Source organism: Lampetra planeri, chromosome 3 (assembly GCF_965212315.1).
Source record: "Lampetra planeri chromosome 3, kcLamPlan1.2.h2, whole genome shotgun sequence".
NCBI classification, from domain to species: Eukaryota; Metazoa; Chordata; class Hyperoartia; order Petromyzontiformes; family Petromyzontidae; genus Lampetra; species Lampetra planeri.
In genome coordinates, this window is record NC_136109.1 from 7,180,289 (window position 1) to 7,198,187 (window position 17,899).

General features: G+C 47.8%; 1 pseudogene across 6 annotated transcripts; it reads right to left on the reverse strand.

Annotated features, from left to right (window-relative positions):
- Positions 1-216: 216 nt before the first annotated feature.
- On the reverse strand, positions 217-16,875 carry LOC144737225 (cytochrome P450 2F2 pseudogene; annotated as a pseudogene). Of its 6 annotated transcripts, none has more exons than XR_013588919.1 (5): positions 16,674-16,875; positions 14,801-14,916; positions 6,240-6,287; positions 4,916-4,966; positions 217-4,537 (listed from the first exon to the last, which is right to left on the reverse strand). The product of XR_013588919.1 is annotated as a cytochrome P450 2F2 pseudogene, transcript variant X2 (transcript). The 6 variants fall into 6 exon arrangements; XR_013588920.1 differs by lacking the exon at positions 16,674-16,875 and adding an exon at positions 15,265-15,630; XR_013588921.1 differs by lacking the exon at positions 16,674-16,875 and adding an exon at positions 15,096-15,251.
- Between the last annotated feature and the right edge of the window lie 1,024 nt (positions 16,876-17,899).

The following is a 17,899-nucleotide window of genomic DNA, read 5'->3' on the forward strand; positions in this document are numbered from 1 at the left end:
GCTGGTTCGTAAGTACAGGTGTTTCTTCAGTAGAGGACTGCCTGTAATATTGTTGCACCCATATATACGACTGGGTGGACACAATGGGGCTAAATTTACCCCACTTGTTACCACTGCTCGCTAGGAGATAGAAACTAATCAGGAGTTGTGAATTGCAAGTCAAGTGTGTTAACCATTACACCATATAGAAGATGACAGACACAAAGAAATGCAACACATGGTTCTACATTTATCTTTGTTGTTAATATCGTATATGTGAAAAACAGGCAAATAGCTTATGATAATTTTTTACAATGTTACCGGTAATGAAAGAAACGCGGTTTTAAAAAGTGTAGTCATATCCAGCTATAATCAGTAACAATTTAGAACTGGTATTTCAAAATCATTCATTTATATCATGCTGCAGAGATGACAACTCGTCTGGCCATTGGCCAAAGGGCCCCCAAATCTTTCAGGTATTGATAGCGAGTCACAATGAGAAAATTCATTATCTACACGTAGGCTGAGCATAGTACATCAAACCCTTCCCTCGTATGGGTAAAGCTATCTCGGTTTTGTGCCAAATTTATTGAGCTACAGTTCATCAATCGCGCCCTGTTGCTGGAGGATGTCGTTCACTGGGAGATTCCTGTATGCATAGTAACTGTACTGCAAGCAATGATTCTGCCACGAAAGGGCACACCATGCCGTCTTGTCTCCATCTTGTTTGCTGAGATCAGGTCACGTGCTGCCAGCCTCCAGTGGGGTTCATCTGCACGATTTTTCGTCCTGTCATGTACATTACTGTACACAGATATGTGTATGTACGCTACATAATTTTTTTCATTCTATAAATTTACCGCGTTAGTTATATTTAACACGAAAAAATATTAATCATATTTCATTTAAAACACTTCCTGTTTAATGTTTTGCTTGACGTTGGGAAATATAAAATAAAATAGGGGATGTATTCCAAATTATTAACCAAACCTTCGTTATATCTTTGTGTTTGCGGATAACGTATTTGCCAATTGCGGCTATTTTTAAGAATATAACCCCCGCGATGGGCAATACTTTGCTGTACAGTGTTGTCAAACGTGGCTTACATAATTCTATGATATAGTCATAATAGCATTTCGCAACATAGGATAATCAGAAACAAAATAACACCGTTTCATACCCACCCTCTGGCACTCAGCAGCACTCTCTGCACATGTGGATCATCTGCACAAGCAGTTAATATACAAATTATGATATCAATTAAGTGTTGTAATACAAAGGAATAATTGTTTACAAGTAGGGTTATTAAAGGACAATCGCTAATCGGGCAAATTTCTTCAGAGACGGTTACTTATTCTCGAAGTCAGGAATCCGTAATCAATTCCAATGGGATTTTAGTAATGATTGCACTCACTAGCCAGCACAAACTCATAAATTGCACAGCATTTGTGACTCAATTTGTCCAGCAAGTCAAATTTAGGTACCAGTGGTTGGCCAAAGTCTCCGTGTGTTAAGTTCAGTGTTGCAAACGAAAGCGATGAAAGAAGCAGGTTAACTATGGTCGAGTGACTTTTTCAAATGCGAACAGCGATAAAGATAACGTACTGGTGAAGAACGATGTTGACTGCATTATGAAGGGGGGAAATGTGACTGCTGACTCAAAGCTGCCTGAGGAGCTGTGCAGGTAGCCAATTTTAATGCCATGAATGAAGAACTACATATATTCATATCTGAAGTCATCCATTTTCACATATAATGAAAATACATTTTAAGAATAAGTCATTTCATTCATTCAAGTTACGTATTTTTGGCAACTTTAAAATGTTAAAAGAGCGAAATCTGGTGACTTTTCGAGGTTTATCTGGCGATTCCCTAACCTTTGTTAGATCTGACAAACTGGGTAAATTTGCCCTTGTTTTTCAGTCAAAAAGTAAAAGAGTATGCCTACAATTGCTTGCTTACACCTCTACATTTGAGGGAGCTCCAGAGGGTATTTGGCATACTCTTCCATGTGCTTAAAAAGGTGGGCCTAGTCACAGTTCACCCCATCACACGTTACTAGCTGATCAACTTAATTGTGGTATAACCATTAATAATGTTGAGTGGACAGAGGCTGCACTATTTCTAATACTGTGCCATGATATAAAATTTAACCATTGTTCTCTGGATTGCAAGTCCAGTGTGCTAATCATTACACAATGCTTGAGTCATACAAGAAATGATAGTTTCTGACACCTCACCCTAGGCCACCTTTGTGCCATGATGTATCCTTATTGAGTACCAAGAAATTACTCGAACCTGCACTGCATGGAAAATCTACGGTGGCTGCACAAGTGGGTCCTCACCTTCAAACCAGTGGTCCTCAAATTTAAACATCAAACAATATGTATTTTAATGCCACCACACTTCAACATATCCAGAGTCAGCTTCGCAGGTGAGCAGTTGAATGACAGGATAATGGTTATGTTGTTGTTCAATTCAGAGCTCACAATAGTAAGGTTACTTTAATCAGCCGTGGATTGTTTTTTTTTATTGTATCATTAAAAGTGTGAGTTCTGTGAGGTAATGTCTATGCTGGTATATGGATATAGTGAGTGTAATGATTTTACATAAGTATGTTGACAGATGCATTACTCCAGGAGCTGAGAGACTGGAACCAAGTCTAAAATTTATATTAAAAACTAAGAAAGCTTAAGTATCCTTTATACTGTATGGTAGATATATTAAAGTCCTAACATACATATATTTATTGAAGGAAATTATTTCATTGCATATCATTCAATTTTAATTGCCTGTTCCTGCAACTAGGCATTACAATATTTAACTATGAACCTTGTTCTAATGACAATTTCCAGGATTTGCAAAAAAGTCCGTACAAAGCCAAGACAAACGGTGTTTAGTTTTACACATTAAGACGTCTATGGATCATAATCTTGTCTTAGCTACGGTGAGTTGCGTATGCGTAGTCCTAATTTATAGGGGTGCGGCGATAGAGTGGTACTGAATTTGGCAGCTAAAGTGGGAGGAGAGACGGAGTTGGGCCAATAAAATTCAAAGTGCTGCAAGAGAGATGTGAAGAAAATGAAAAACTCCATCTTGGCTAAACTTTCCCCCAAACAGACACGGGGACCAGCAGAGAATGGCAGGAAAGCATCCGACTGGATACACTGGCCATCTTTATCAAGGAAGTGATCAGGGTTAAACTTATTTGGTGTTTTCCAGTGGATGGCATCGTGAAGAGCAGACATGAGGTTGACCATTACATGGGTTCCCTTTGGAAACAAGTTGTCGTGGAACTGCACATCTTTAGATGTAGCATGCACAACTCCAAGTGGAAGAATATTACCAAAGCGCTGTATCTCATGGATCACAGCATCCAAGTAGGGCAGGCTGCGTCTGTCCTCGATACATAGCGGTCGCTCGGATCCCAATACTCTGTCAATCTCCTCATGACATCGGGCTTGAATGTCGGGGTTCATCATCATGAAGAGGATGCCCCAGCGTAGTGTGTTGGAGGTCGTCTCCATACCACCGATAAAAAGTTCTATCAATATCTGAATGAGGGTCTGGTCAGTAAAGCTGCTGTTGGGATTATCCTTCTGATCCATCCGAGCTAGATATGAGTCAATCAGGTCCCTGGGGTTGTGTTGATCTCTTGTGGCACGGTGCTCAGATACTATATCCTTGAGCAAGCATTGCAACTTTGTCTGAATATGGAATACTTTCTGCCATGGCCCAGGCAACTTTAGCAGGAATGGGAAAACATTACACAGTATTACTAGCGGCTCTGCTTGTAACTGCACGAGATGCTCAAGGAGGTGTGTAAGCTTTTGGAACTGCTCATTGTTATAATCATATCGGATTCCATTCAGGAGGGAGCAAATTATGTTGCCCACAGCATTGTTTAAATTCAAGTGAGGGTCAAACGCTGAGGTTTCCTGCTTGAAAGTTTCTATTAGATACCTCGCTTCTATCAATATTTTGTCAGCGATTGTTGCCTTTCCGAAGCCAAAATTGCGCAATGTTGACAAAGCAAATCTGCGCTGCTGCTTCCATGCGTCTCCATAGGGTGCTAATGCGATACCAATGTTGTGAGTGAGTTTAGTAAAAATTGGAGTTATGGGTCGGTCAGCAAACTCATGACCTCGATTCACCAGGACCTCTTTGACTGCCTGGTAGCCGCTCACCAACACAACAGGCGTACTCCCCAACATTATGGTACAGACTTCTCCATATTTTTTGGCCAATTCTTGCATGCTAATGTGGGGATTCTTGCAACTAAATGCAGTGATGTTCCCCAGCAACGGTAATGGTTTAGGACCAGGAGGGAAGCCCACTGGGCAGATTGTTGACCCCACTACTTGCAGGGCAGCCCGTACGGTTAGGAACACTATACAGATCACGGCCAGGCTGGTCAGCACTTGACTTGTTATCAAGGATTTCCATTCTGGCGAAGTTGCGACATCATCAGCCAGCTGCCCCATCTTGTCGTTCTTTGTCGTCGGGCAGTCAGCAGAGTGAAAGCACAGCTCAAGTAGTAGGGTGCACCAAATGTTGTCTGCACACACAGACACATGCATAGCCTATTTATGAGGACACTACACTAAGCAGAATAACCTTTATATGGCAACGGTTTACCAGCGTATTCAGACAAGTAGTAATTGGGGAAACCATTTAGATAGATATCATAACTTTAATTGAGCTGGCATTGTTAAGTAAAGTGTGGCTTGGAAGCATTATTTTTTAAAAAGCAGTTGACATATTCGATAATAAACTATACAATTTATAACAGTTAGTATTAAGCTTCAGTCAACAATGCTGTTCTGATAGTGAGTAATGCATATGAGTGAGTAATGCATATGTTAATCATTGGTCCAGATAAATTATATTAAAAATGTTAATGCATTCATTTGTAATGGTTAATATGCAGGCAGACCTCACTTAGCTCGAATCCGTAGGATGTTGATTCGTTATTGCGCTTTTTGTCCTGGAAAAAACAAATCAAACTATTTGTGGTCACGATTATATATGTTAAAAATCTATTTTTTCCCCAACGTTATTACAGTTTATTGAGCCAGATGAGAACTCACGAGACCAGGATAGAGTCTCAGACTCCACCTAAAAGAATCCTCACCACAGAAATTTAACTGAGGGCATCACTAAGACCCTAATTGGAAGCAGAGCAGCTCCAACCTCGTCTTAGCATTATTATTACCAATACCCCAATGAAGCCCTCATATTGCTTATATTAAAGAAATAAAAATGTCGGGAACGCATCTCCATATACACAATAGTAGAATTAACCCTTTTAGTGCTTCAGGAATGCCTCTTGAGTGTTTAACGAGGTCTGCCTATATTAAAAAAAAATCTCATTGGGTGTTCCTATGAGGTCATGACACTGATTTAAAGTAACTCAGAGATTCAGACATCTTAGATTATTAGTCAGAATTTCTAGAGATCTTGTCCTGATGTTTGACGTAGTTTCAAATTCAATATTGTACCTGGTAAATATGGTTGTGATGGCTCTTCAGCCTACCAGTGGACTAAAACAACAATATTTGGTGCATTAAATGTTTAACCATGTAGCCGGCCTCTCCTGTCTACTGCCATGACCATATTAAAGAAATAACACTGTCGGGAACGAATCTCCATATATACAATAGTATAATGAATATACAATAGTATAATCAACCTCCACCGTCGGCAATGTGGTGTGTGGAGCGATTTGCATGGATTTTTGCTGCTGCATTAGCATCTTTGCTGCATTGGCACTTGTGGACCGCTCATGCTCCTGGTTCTGTTGATAGCTGCATTGGCATTGTTGCTTCGCATTAGTGTACCACCCATATTTCCGGTCCTGTTGATGCACTTGGGCTATGCCCATCCCCAAACTCTTATAAACAGCTTGCCTTTAGAGGCTGACTCCTTTGCCTATGACGACCGCTTGTGTTGAGATCGAACCGTCGTGATATGTTTATTCACTTAATTTTTTATTTTATTGTGATTTTTTCTGTCTACGTGGCTTTACCGAAAGAACCATAGAACATAGAATATAATGAACCCTATTTCAATTAGCTCTCACTGACCATACGGTCAGAATTATAAAATGTGCTACGGCTCAACAAAAAATGTAAGCATTGTTAAACTCATGAACAAAAATAAATATTTACATTTGCATGTAATACTGTAATAAATAGTGTATAGTACATAAAAGTGAAATAACATGAAAAGAAAAAAAACTCGGTTTTATTTTCAATTACCTTGAGTCGCGATCCTGGCCTGCTTGTCAGAAGGAGCTTAATAAGTCACTACTTGCACACACACACGCGGGCACGCGCACACACACAACAACGACCACCCGTATAACCTTAACAGACTGTTGGCGCAAGTGCTGTTAGCCAGTACCTATGAAGGCCGACACGACACATGAGGGGGTGGATGGCCAACACCGCACCCTGCTGCCTTTGTCTCCCTAGTGGCGTTGTTTACACATCAAATCTGGCTGTGACGGTCCCACCTGATGACGGAAACTTGTGTTGCCTCCGAAACGTCGTGATTTTTATTATTTTATTTTTATTAATTTTTATTTCATTTTTTTACCTACGTGACTTTACCGAAAAAACTAAGAGTATGAATCCTTGCAGTCACGAAAGCTTCAAATCTAGAATTAATACGGTTCAGATAATCCTCACTGGTATTGGTCATGATTGGGAATCGAACTCAGGTCGCTGGGTTCGCACGCTAACCATTGCACTTCGATGAGATTTTCTTTTTTAAACATATCTAATGAAAACCTGTTCGTAAGTGGGGCATTTGTAAGTCAATTACTACTTGTATATGCACTAATTAACCTCAAATTTACCAAAACAAAGTTATTAACTTTCATACACATCATTAAATTAACGTGACTAAATAGATCTCCACCAAAAATGGCAAATTACATAATAGATGCTTAAAAGCACACCCTGTATCGAGATCGACCAGCACACATGCCACACAACACCGCTCAATCCCCGAGTAGATGGAGTTGATCAAAAATGTGAAATTCGAAATTCGTGATATTCAAAATGATAACAATCAAAAAACGTTAAATTTTTGTCAACATCAGAAATGGTAAAAATAAATGTTTAACTCATCCCGAAAATGTATCACATGTACACAAAAACCCTTGTAGCATCAGTGAGCTTGTGTACCGCTGTTCGCATTTAACCTCGATGATAATGTAGGGGTGTTAGAGAGAGAGCCCGTTATGCATGGCAGCCTATGGTAAACAAACACAGTAGGCGGGGCTACATGTGTGCACGAGCAGGTGCCCTCTGCGACGTCCGCGCCAGACACCCTGGGGGGTCGATTCGGTCGTTATGATCCCCCGGGGCCCCACCCCTCAGGGAGGGGTTGGGTATAAAAGGGGAATGTATCGAAGGGCTCGGGAGTGATGTTTAGCTAAAGAAGAGGAGGAGGAAGACGTCTGAGATAGAGCCCTGGACTCCCCCTGGTACGCCGTCCTTATCAGGACCGCGCAGGCTCGAGCCAGTGGCGTGGTACCAGAGCCAGAGCCAGTGCTGGTCTGGACTCTGGGTACCGGGCCCGACTGACCAGTGTCGGGCCAAGATAGCCTCCCCTAGCCCATTAGCGGAGGACTCAGAGGCAGGCTAAGGTTAGCCTAGAGGTGTGTCCTCAGATAGACGGGTGAGGGGGCCGATACCCCCTCAATTGTGTATGTCACAAAGTTGGTGTTCAAATAAACAAGTGTGCCTCCAACTCCGGTGTCATCGAGTCGTAAGCGTTACTACATCTGGCGTCAGAAGTGAAACAAAGTACGAACATGGATACACGCCGGACGACTCGAGTCGGGGTACCAGAGGCAGAAGACACCACTGCAGTCGGAGGGCCCGAGACGGCTGAAGATGCCATCGACCAGCCGGGGCTGGGCGCATCCACACCACAGCAGCTGGAGGAAGGGGAGCCGTCGATGGAGGGGCTGAGGGAGGCGCACGCGAAGCTGACCGAGCTGCTGTACGCCGCAGCCGCCATGCTCGACACCATCACGCAGCTGGGGGCTGCGGGACCGCCACGGGGCAACGGCAGCCGACGATCACAGCGCCTTCCCGCCATTTCCACGGAGCAACATTTTGAAACTCCCGCCATCGCTGCAGCTGCTGTTGAGGGCGCGGCCGCTCTAAGCATCGCGTCCAACGGCGGGAGTACAGTACCTGCCGCGTCACCACCAACGGGCGGAACGTCACCACGGGTGCGACCGGCGATGCCATCGCTGGTTCGTGCCGACGCTGAGTTGAGTGAGGCGGACGAGGGAGTGCGTTCTTCCTCTGCAGCCGCTGCCTTACATCAGCGGCTACCTCCACTCAAGGAATTTGTGGGCGAGGATGGCGACTGGGGCGGCTTCCAGCGGCGCTTCCTCGCTCACCAGGAGATGGCACAGTGGACAGACGCCGAGGCTCTCCGCGCGCTGCCAGCACTTCTCGACAGCGACGCCCTCGCCACTCTAACATCGGCTTCGAAGGAGAGGCGCTCCACGCTGCGGAAGGCGATGCAGGTGCTGTCGGCGGTATATGGTCCACCATCGGACTGTCGCCAACTCTTTTACGATCGCCAGCGGGGGACGAAGGAGTCGCCCCTGGCGTACCGCACAAGCCTCCTGGCACTGGCGAAGGAGGCCTTTCCACGAATGGATGACGAGGGTGTCGACGCCATGGTGACAGAGAAGATACTTTTGCTGGCGGACGACTTAGACATCGTCATTGTCGCACAGGACGATGCAGAGATGTGCTCCCTCCAAGCGGCCCGTCTTCTCCACGCAAACCTGTCCTCTCAACGACGGAAGGCCAGCAAGGCGGCGAGCGGGCGTGCCGTCGCTGCAGCCACCCTCCCGGCGGAAGAGGTTTGCGCCATCGACCATCAACGGCAGCATGGAGCGGGAGTACGGGAGGACCGGGCCGGTTCAAGCCGTCTACAACATCCATCGTCGTCACCAGCGCTTCCACGCTGTTACAACTGCGGCATCCGGGGCCACGTCGCCTCGGGGTGCCGCTCTCCTGGGCAGCGCAGGACGACACCTCAACGGGACGCCGGCCCTCGTCACAAGCTCCACCATCATAATCCGGCGAGTCGCGGCACCCCTCATGCTTGGCCCACGCACACGCCCGTCACACACTCAAACACCGCAGCGAAGGGGGGGCCAATATCGCGTACCATGGCACCAACACGCACCGCTCTGGGTACTCAGATTGAACCCAGCCAGTGGTCCGTGTTGGCCCATCGGGTTGTAGCCGCGTCGTCAGGGTCGTCGGCCGTTGTGGGTCACATCGATGGGGTCGAGGTGCGCATCCTGGTCGATACAGGAGCATCGGCGACCATTATTTCGGAGTTGATTTATAACATTCTCCCTGCCCAAAGCCGTCCTTTGATGCCTGTTAACGTGCCATTCTTTGCTGCTAACGGGGGTTCACTTGGCATCATCGGACAAATTCGTGCCCAAATTTGTGTCGGGGATATTAAATTGTCTGGGCCGATTTTTGTTTCCTCCTCGCTGGCGGTTCCGTGCCTGCTGGGGACGGACTTCCTGGCCAAAATGCCGATTAGGATATTAATCGACCAGGGATGCATTGAGCTCCCATCGGGCCGACGCATGGCGTTTCTGCCATCCCCCGCTACGAGCCGGACGGCGTTCGCGACGGTGCCGGCGTTCGTAGATAGAACGGTGCGCGTTCCTCCGGGGGCGCAAATGTTGATTCCTTTGAAACTTCGGCGGCCCTTCGCTAAGGGCATTGGGGCTCAAGGGGTTCTGTTGGGACCGTCTAGGGCCGGGGTCAGTGGACCTGATTTACTCCCGGCCCAGACCATAGTGAGAGGGGAAGGAGAACCCTTCATCGCGGTCCTCAATGTGGGCTCGCAGACGGTGGTGGTCCCACAGGGGACCGTGCTTGCTCACGCAACGCCGGTGCCCTGTGAGGAACCCGTCGCGAGTCATGTCGGCGCTGTCCCTGCACCGCGACCACATTCGGACAGCGATGAAGGGTGGCTCGAGGCGCTTTGTGCGGGATCGACGGACCTGTCAAATTTAGAGCGTCAACGTCTTAAGACACTACTAAGGGAATTTTCCGACGTTTTCAGTCGGGATAAATACGATTTGGGCTGCACTAATCTGCTGCGTCACCATATTGATACGGGTGACAGCGCGCCAATACGCCAGAATCCTTTTCGGTTGAGTCCCGCCGAAAAGGACCATGTCAAATCGGCTGTTGATGACATGCTAGCCGCCGACATCATTTCTCCCTCCAACAGCCCTTGGGGAGCGCCGATCGTCCTGGTTAAGAAGCAGGACGGTTCGTTGCGGTTTTGCGTTGACTTTCGGCGCCTTAATAAAATTACGGTTGCCGACGCATACCCGCTCCCACGGATGGACGAATCGCTTGACGCCTTGGCGGGAGCGCGATTCTTCTCCACATTGGACTTACTTTCGGGATTCTGGCAGCTTCCTCTGGACGATGATTCAAAGCCTAAAACTGCTTTCCGTACTCCGCACGGCCTGTTTCAATTCAACCGGTTGCCGATGGGCTTACACTCAGCGCCGGCAACTTTCCAGCGGTTGATGGAATTGGTTTTGGCTGGATTGCAATGGGAGTCGTGCCTGATTTATTTGGATGACGTTATTGTCTTTGGCAAAACTTTTGATGAACATCTCCAGAGGTTGCGGGCGGTTTTCCTAAAGATGCGGGCTGCTAATTTGAAATTTAAGCCCCAAAAATGCCATTTGTTACGCGAGTCGGTGCGTTATTTGGGGCACATCGTGGGACGCTCAGGTATTTCTACCGATCCCGCCAAAACGCAGTGTGTAAGCTCCTGGCCGACTCCCACCTCAGTGGGAGAGGTTAGGAGTTTTATTGGGTTTGCGTCGTATTATAGACGCTTCGTCGCTAATTTTGCGACTATAGCAAAACCCCTACACGCTTTAACATCAAAAGGGGTTCGGTTCTGCTGGGGTCAGGAGGAGGAAGCTGCTTTTTGCTCCCTTCGGGACGCTTTGGTAAACGCTCCTCCCCTGATTTACCCTGATTTTTCAAAACCATTCTTGCTCGACACCGATGCGAGCAACACGGGTATTGGGGGCGTGCTCTCCCAGGTGGTTGACGGTGTGGAACGTGTGGTTGCGTACGGCAGTCGGGTGTTGTCTCCAGCGGAGCAACGATATTGTGTCACCCGTAGGGAACTGTTGGCAATTGTCCATTTCATCCAACAGTATCGCCCATATCTGTACGGTCGGCATTTCACCGTCCGCACAGATCATGCGGCACTGCAGTACGCCCTGAGGGTTCAACAGCCATCGGGACAATTGTCCCGATGGTTGGAGGTCCTCCAGGATTACGATTTCCAAACCACATACCGTAAGGGCGTTCGCCACACCAACGCGGACGCTCTGTCGCGCTTGCCAACCACCTCCGAGTGTGCATGCCTCCTGGGGTCTGGACGTTGCAGACCTCCAGGGGACACATCGGTTCCTGTCTTGGCGGCCGCCAACGACGACGATACAGTAGTTACTAATTCGATCGAACAACAGGGCAAAGATTCCCTGTTGGGGTTGCCCGTCATTGACTGGGGGCGCCTCCAGATGGAGGATGTCTCCCTCCTCGGGTGGCGACGTCGCGTTGGCGGTGCGGCGGGGGGAAAAAGAGGTGGTTCCGACGCATGGGAAATGTGCCAAGGCCTGCTGATGCATTGGGACGGGAAGTCGCGTCGACATCGGCTGGTGGTCCCTACTGGGTTGCGGGGCAGGGTGGTATGGGCCGCTCATGAGCGCCTCCTACACCTGGGGACCCAAAAGACTCTCGCCTTGCTGCAACTTGATTTTTATTGGCCTGGCATGACGAGGGATGTTGGGGATTTGTTGGGATCATGCCCTCGATGTGCACAACGCAAACCGCCGGCACGGGAGTCTAACCCGCCCTTGCAATCGATCAAAGTGTCCAGGATAAACGAGCTGGTCGCTCTGGACATTTTGGGACCATTCCCCGCCACCCCCAGGGGGAATAGATATTTGTTGACTGGTGTCGAGTATTTTACACGCTGGCCTATGGCCTGGCCTCTGGCCAACCAGTCGGCAGCAGCCATCGTGGAGGCCTTTGTTCAGGGTTATGTCCTGGACAAAGGTGCTCCGGAGAGGCTGCTGACCGACCAGGGCAGAAATTTTTCCGGTAAACTACTCAGACAAGTCTGTGATCTCCTGGGCACAAAGAAAATTCGGACCTCCCCATATCACCCACAAACTGACGGGATGGTCGAACGGTTGCATCGCACCATCACGTCCATGTTATCACAACAAGTTTCGGACTCGCAAACGGATTGGGACCTACAAATTCAGGGGGTCTTGGCGGCGTACCGGATGGCACCCCATGCAGCTACGGGGTTTTCTCCCTTTTACCTCATGTACGGCCGAGAACCAGACCCGCCTGTTTTTGCCCAGTTGCAGATCCCCGTGCCGCAGGGAAAAACTAATCTGGCTGACCACGTTAAATTTAATCTGGACAAATTGACCGAGGCACGGGATGCTGCAATGCAAAACTCTGACCTCCGTCAGAAGGCGAATGAGCGCCTCAGATTGAGTCGAGCGCACATGCTGCAGTGGAAGCCGGGGGACAAGGCATGGCTGCACTGCCCCCAGGTGCCACTGGCAACCTCCTCTAAACTGGTGCGGCCGTGGCGGGGCCCTGTGGAAGTGGTGGAGGTGTTACGACCGCAGTGCGTGCGCATCAAGTGGGGGAAGCGGCGATGGTTCGTGCACCCCTCTAGGTTAAAACCCTTCTCTGCGGTACACAATCACACTTCACACGCGCGTGGCCAAGCATGTGGGGGGTCGGCCGACTCGCTGGGTCCGTCTCCGTCGCTCTCACCTAATGCCTTGCCGGCTGTGCCACCTTCAGGTGCATCAGGAGTGACGGGCTCACGCCCGATCACCCCTCCTGCGGATACTGAGGGTCACGCGGAGTCGGATGAATGCTCACCCCAAGACGGACAATTGCCACCTGATGGTCCGCCACGCGCGGTTACCCCGTGTGAGGGGCCCGCTGCAAGGACGCGCGCTAAAATGCGCAAACTGTTGTGAGGCCGGAAAATGTGTACATAGCTGTTGTGTTCATTGGATGTTGTGTGGGTGGTGTGTTCCCCACTCCTCGGATGTACATATGTTGGCTTCACCGTGTTGTGTGTGCGTGGTGGGTTCCCTGCTGATTGTATATAGGCTGTTTTTTTTACGGAATTCGTATTTATTCGGGGGGGGTGCGACGGGTTGTTTTCTCATCTTGCTGTTGCGTTCTTGTTCTGGTTCCTGTTATTGTTCAAAAATAGTGAGGCACACGCGCGGTCAGGGGGTGAAGGCACCTTTATTGTCAAATTTTTGTATGTTGGCAGCCGGGACGGCTGCATGCTATGCGGGGGGGAGTGATGTAGGGGTGTTAGAGAGAGAGCCCGTTATGCATGGCAGCCTATGGTAAACAAACACAGTAGGCGGGGCTACATGTGTGCACGAGCAGGTGCCCTCTGCGACGTCCGCGCCAGACACCCTGGGGGGTCGATTCGGTCGTTATGATCCCCCGGGGCCCCACCCCTCAGGGAGGGGTTGGGTATAAAAGGGGAATGTATCGAAGGGCTCGGGAGTGATGTTTAGCTAAAGAAGAGGAGGAGGAAGACGTCTGAGATAGAGCCCTGGACTCCCCCTGGTACGCCGTCCTTATCAGGACCGCGCAGGCTCGAGCCAGTGGCGTGGTACCAGAGCCAGAGCCAGTGCTGGTCTGGACTCTGGGTACCGGGCCCGACTGACCAGTGTCGGGCCAAGATAGCCTCCCCTAGCCCATTAGCGGAGGACTCAGAGGCAGGCTAAGGTTAGCCTAGAGGTGTGTCCTCAGATAGACGGGTGAGGGGGCCGATACCCCCTCAATTGTGTATGTCACAAAGTTGGTGTTCAAATAAACAAGTGTGCCTCCAACTCCGGTGTCATCGAGTCGTAAGCGTTACTACAATAATAAGTGGCCAGTTCGCTGTTGTGCGCCTCACTAACGTGACTTGATTCGACAATATCACCACAACGAGTTGACCACCCACTGCGCAGCTGTATTACATTTGACTGAATTTTCATTCCCGATTGGGAAAACTGCTTTTGGGTAACTTCTGGCCTGCAAGAGGTCGACAAAAGGTTCTGAGAAAGTAATTTATTTCCCATATAAATCACTTTGAACATAGCTTCAATCATACATTTTCTTAAACATACACACAAATGTTTCCTTTTAGAATTACATGTAACTTGGATAGTTCTTACGTTTGAACATGGGCGATGCATGAGCATGACGAGAGGTAGAGTGATATTGACCAGTAGCTGCATTCGATAATTAGAAAATGTTTTACTAAGTTCGCCTACACACATACAATGTGTGAGAATTAGTACTGCCGCTTTGAAAGAGATGCCGAATGCGTCTGGAGAGGTCCGTAAAAATGTCATTGTGTTATACATGTTTGTGTGGTGTGACCATCGTATAGCACATTCTTTCCACTTGTTTTAACATAGCACCATTTCCACCACACGTGTGTTAGGTTGAGTCGACATGGAGGCTGTCTGGCACAATGTATTGACATGAGGTAAGTTGCACGTGGAAAAATGCATGGGTGCTACAATTGTGACGCAATACAATAACAGCCAATCTACAAGCATATTGCAAATATGCAGAACATAAACACATGAACTGATAATTGCGTACTAACATTCATCAGGATCTGTTTAAAGTCACAATTTGCATGCATATTCCTGCGTCAATACCTCATCACTGCTCATTCGTCTGATGTCTCCGCTCCTCGACAACGCCTCTCACGTCTGCCAGATCCAGCAACTTCTGCGCACCACAGTCCCAATAAATTTGAAGGCACGTCCTCAAACTGTGAACATGGAGTAACAGACCACCCATTTTTATCTCCAGCAGCAGTACTCATGGTACAGTCAAATATTGACATGCCTCACATTCAGAGTGTGTGTCTGCTACCGTGATGCGGCTGACTGGTATGTGTATGTTATTAGCATTCTGGTGAGTGGTGGTACAGTGGAAAATGCATTTCACCATGAACTTGGAAAACAGACTTTGATTCCCAGGCACGTCTAAAATCAGCAGCAGATAATATCAGAACTCGGATTGGGCCTATTCAGCCTAAAATGAGCAAACTGTAAAATGTGCAATCAATCAGCACTCTAGAGACAAAGGCGGCCGAACGTGTTGTTGGCAACATCACCTCCTCATGCGCCATGCTGGCCTTATTAGTTACTTGCTAATAGCGATTATTCATACGCCTATTTCAAAACTAGCCCTCAGATAAACGTGTTTCATTAAAATTTCATCAGGCTCCGTAGTCTTCAGTGCAGTCTCCAACCTTTATTAATTATATTTCTCCGCGAATTCCTGTTCTCGGCGCCTGTAATTAATTAGCACCGCCACTGACCCCAACTGCACCCACCCATTGCAGTGCCACCACGAGGCACCCTCCCCCCACACGACGAAACAAGCGGGCACTGCACAGGAGGGCTGGTAAACAAGCAGACGCGGGCCACCGTGCGCCCCCGACCGCCACGGGACGCACACAGTATTTTTCGAAGTAAACACTTGCTCGTTTTTGCGAATGGGTCTAAATTTAAATTGCTCGTTTTAGCGAATTATCGTATAAAGAACGCTCGTAAAGCAAGACACGCCAGTATAGTATAGTAATTTTGTCAGTGGAATTATGAGGACCTCACCATACCGTGTGGGGGTGTGGAATTTTCTTGACCATACATTATCATGCTGGCCAGTGCCGATTGGTGAAAGCGGGGAGCATAGAAATTGTAAATTGTCCAGAACTGCAATGTCTGCTGCCCACAACGTAGACCCACAGTAGCCTGTAACGCCTATTTTATTCATGGTGGTCGTACATTCTAGCACTATCCAGGCTCAACACATCTTAGCTTCGAAGCACTGACAGGGTGCATTCCAGGTGACTTGATGATTTGATCCATACATCACATAACACTGAAACAGACACACAGAAACATGAAGACACAGACTCATTCCTAGGTACACGGTGACAAGGATAAACGAGTAAAGACAAGTAAGATGCAGTGAGACACAGGGGCTACTGAGAGGGAAACAGAAACAGATCCAGCATTCCATCACCCCCCTCCCCTCCCCCATAAGAAGTCAGGGCTCTGAATGAACCCCGACCTACTAATTCTTGCACAACCTTGCTTTAACACATTCCTGTGGAGGGAGCTGGTACGAACGTTGGGTTGCTCGGTCAATGGCCAGGGTCAACGGCGGCGTGGTGTATTCCGCAAATATGCCCGACTGTGAGGGCGGGCACAAGCCGGCGTGAGTAGGTAAAACGTTGAGTTTTATAAGGGCACCACGGGGTGACCAGCCCCTCCCCACCCAGCCCCACCCCTCCCACCCCCCACCCCTCCCCACCCAGCCCCACCCTCCCCACCCAGCCCCTTCCTCCCCACCCAGCCCCTCCCTGCACGACGGACGGACGGACACAATAATCCCCTGTGGGCTGGTGTAACCAGGAGGTTCCTACCAGTATCACATTACAATGTCCCCACATCTACATAGAGAGATCAGCATGGCTCGTGCAGCTTAAAACCTCCGCATTTCACGAACGCTTCTTACCTCTGCGAGATCCAGCAGCTTCTGCAAACTCCACGCCCAGAGCTGCGAATTGACATGGGAATGTGGAACAAGCCACTTCCCGAAGCAGCATGGTACAGTCCATGTTGAACAATCAACCCCCGTGTTTTGTCATTACGCGATATTTTCATTTGTCCCTCTATGTGTGAATGTACAAACTGCACGGGAGTCACCTTACAGCACCTACAACAGGCCTCATTACGTTTCCACGTGGTGTGTTTCTCAGTCAAGGTAAACAAATAAATATGCAGCCCTGGAATTGCTTACAGAATGCCCCCAACTAGAGAGAGCTCTAAAGTGTATCTGATCAACTCTTCCATGCTGATCACACAGATTGTAAACGGTGGGTGTAATCACATTTTATCCTACCACAATAATCAACAAATTGTGTTGTACCCATATATATGGATGGGTGGATACAAGGAGGTTAGTTGAAGAAACTTACCTCACTGTTACTAGTGTCTCGCTGGGAGATAGAAACGAACCACTAGCGCTGGATTGCAAGCCAAGTGTGTTAACCATTGCACCACAAAGGAGATAACATACAAAAATACAACACATGGTTGTGAATTTGTTATTAATCAAATGGCTTGTCACCGTTGTTTACAATGTTACCGGTATTGAAAGATAAGGGGTAGTCTATATACAGCGAAACTCAATAACTGGTGAAAATAAAAACAGGACCCTGCGGGGTGGGCTGGTAGGAACGAATAACCAAAGAATATAAACATAATGTATTATTACACTTGGTAAGCCAGGAAAGCCCCACTGAGTCAAAAGGTTTTTGTAGGGTCCTGCCAAGTGTTTGCAGTAGGGGGCGATGTTGCTACACCGAATCGGACGATACGAAGGGAGAGATTGAGGCCTAGTTCTAGGCTTTAGGCCTAGCTGTAGGCTTTAGGGCGCTGTGAGTTAATTTAGAATTTAAATGTTTTAATGATTTATGTAAAAGCTTTAAATTTAAATATTTCTATTTAAAAACATGAGGGAATGTAACATTGTTAAACACAACTCCCTTTCACACACGCGGGGGTACGATACGAAGGGAGAGTTTCAGGCCTAGTTCTAGGCTTTAGGCCTAGCTGTAGGCTTTAGGGCGCTGTGAGTTTTTTTATTTAATTTCAAAGTTTTAATTATAAGCTATCTCAGGGAATTATTAGGGCGCTGTGAGTTTTTTTTATTTAATTTCAAAGTTTTAATTAAAAGCT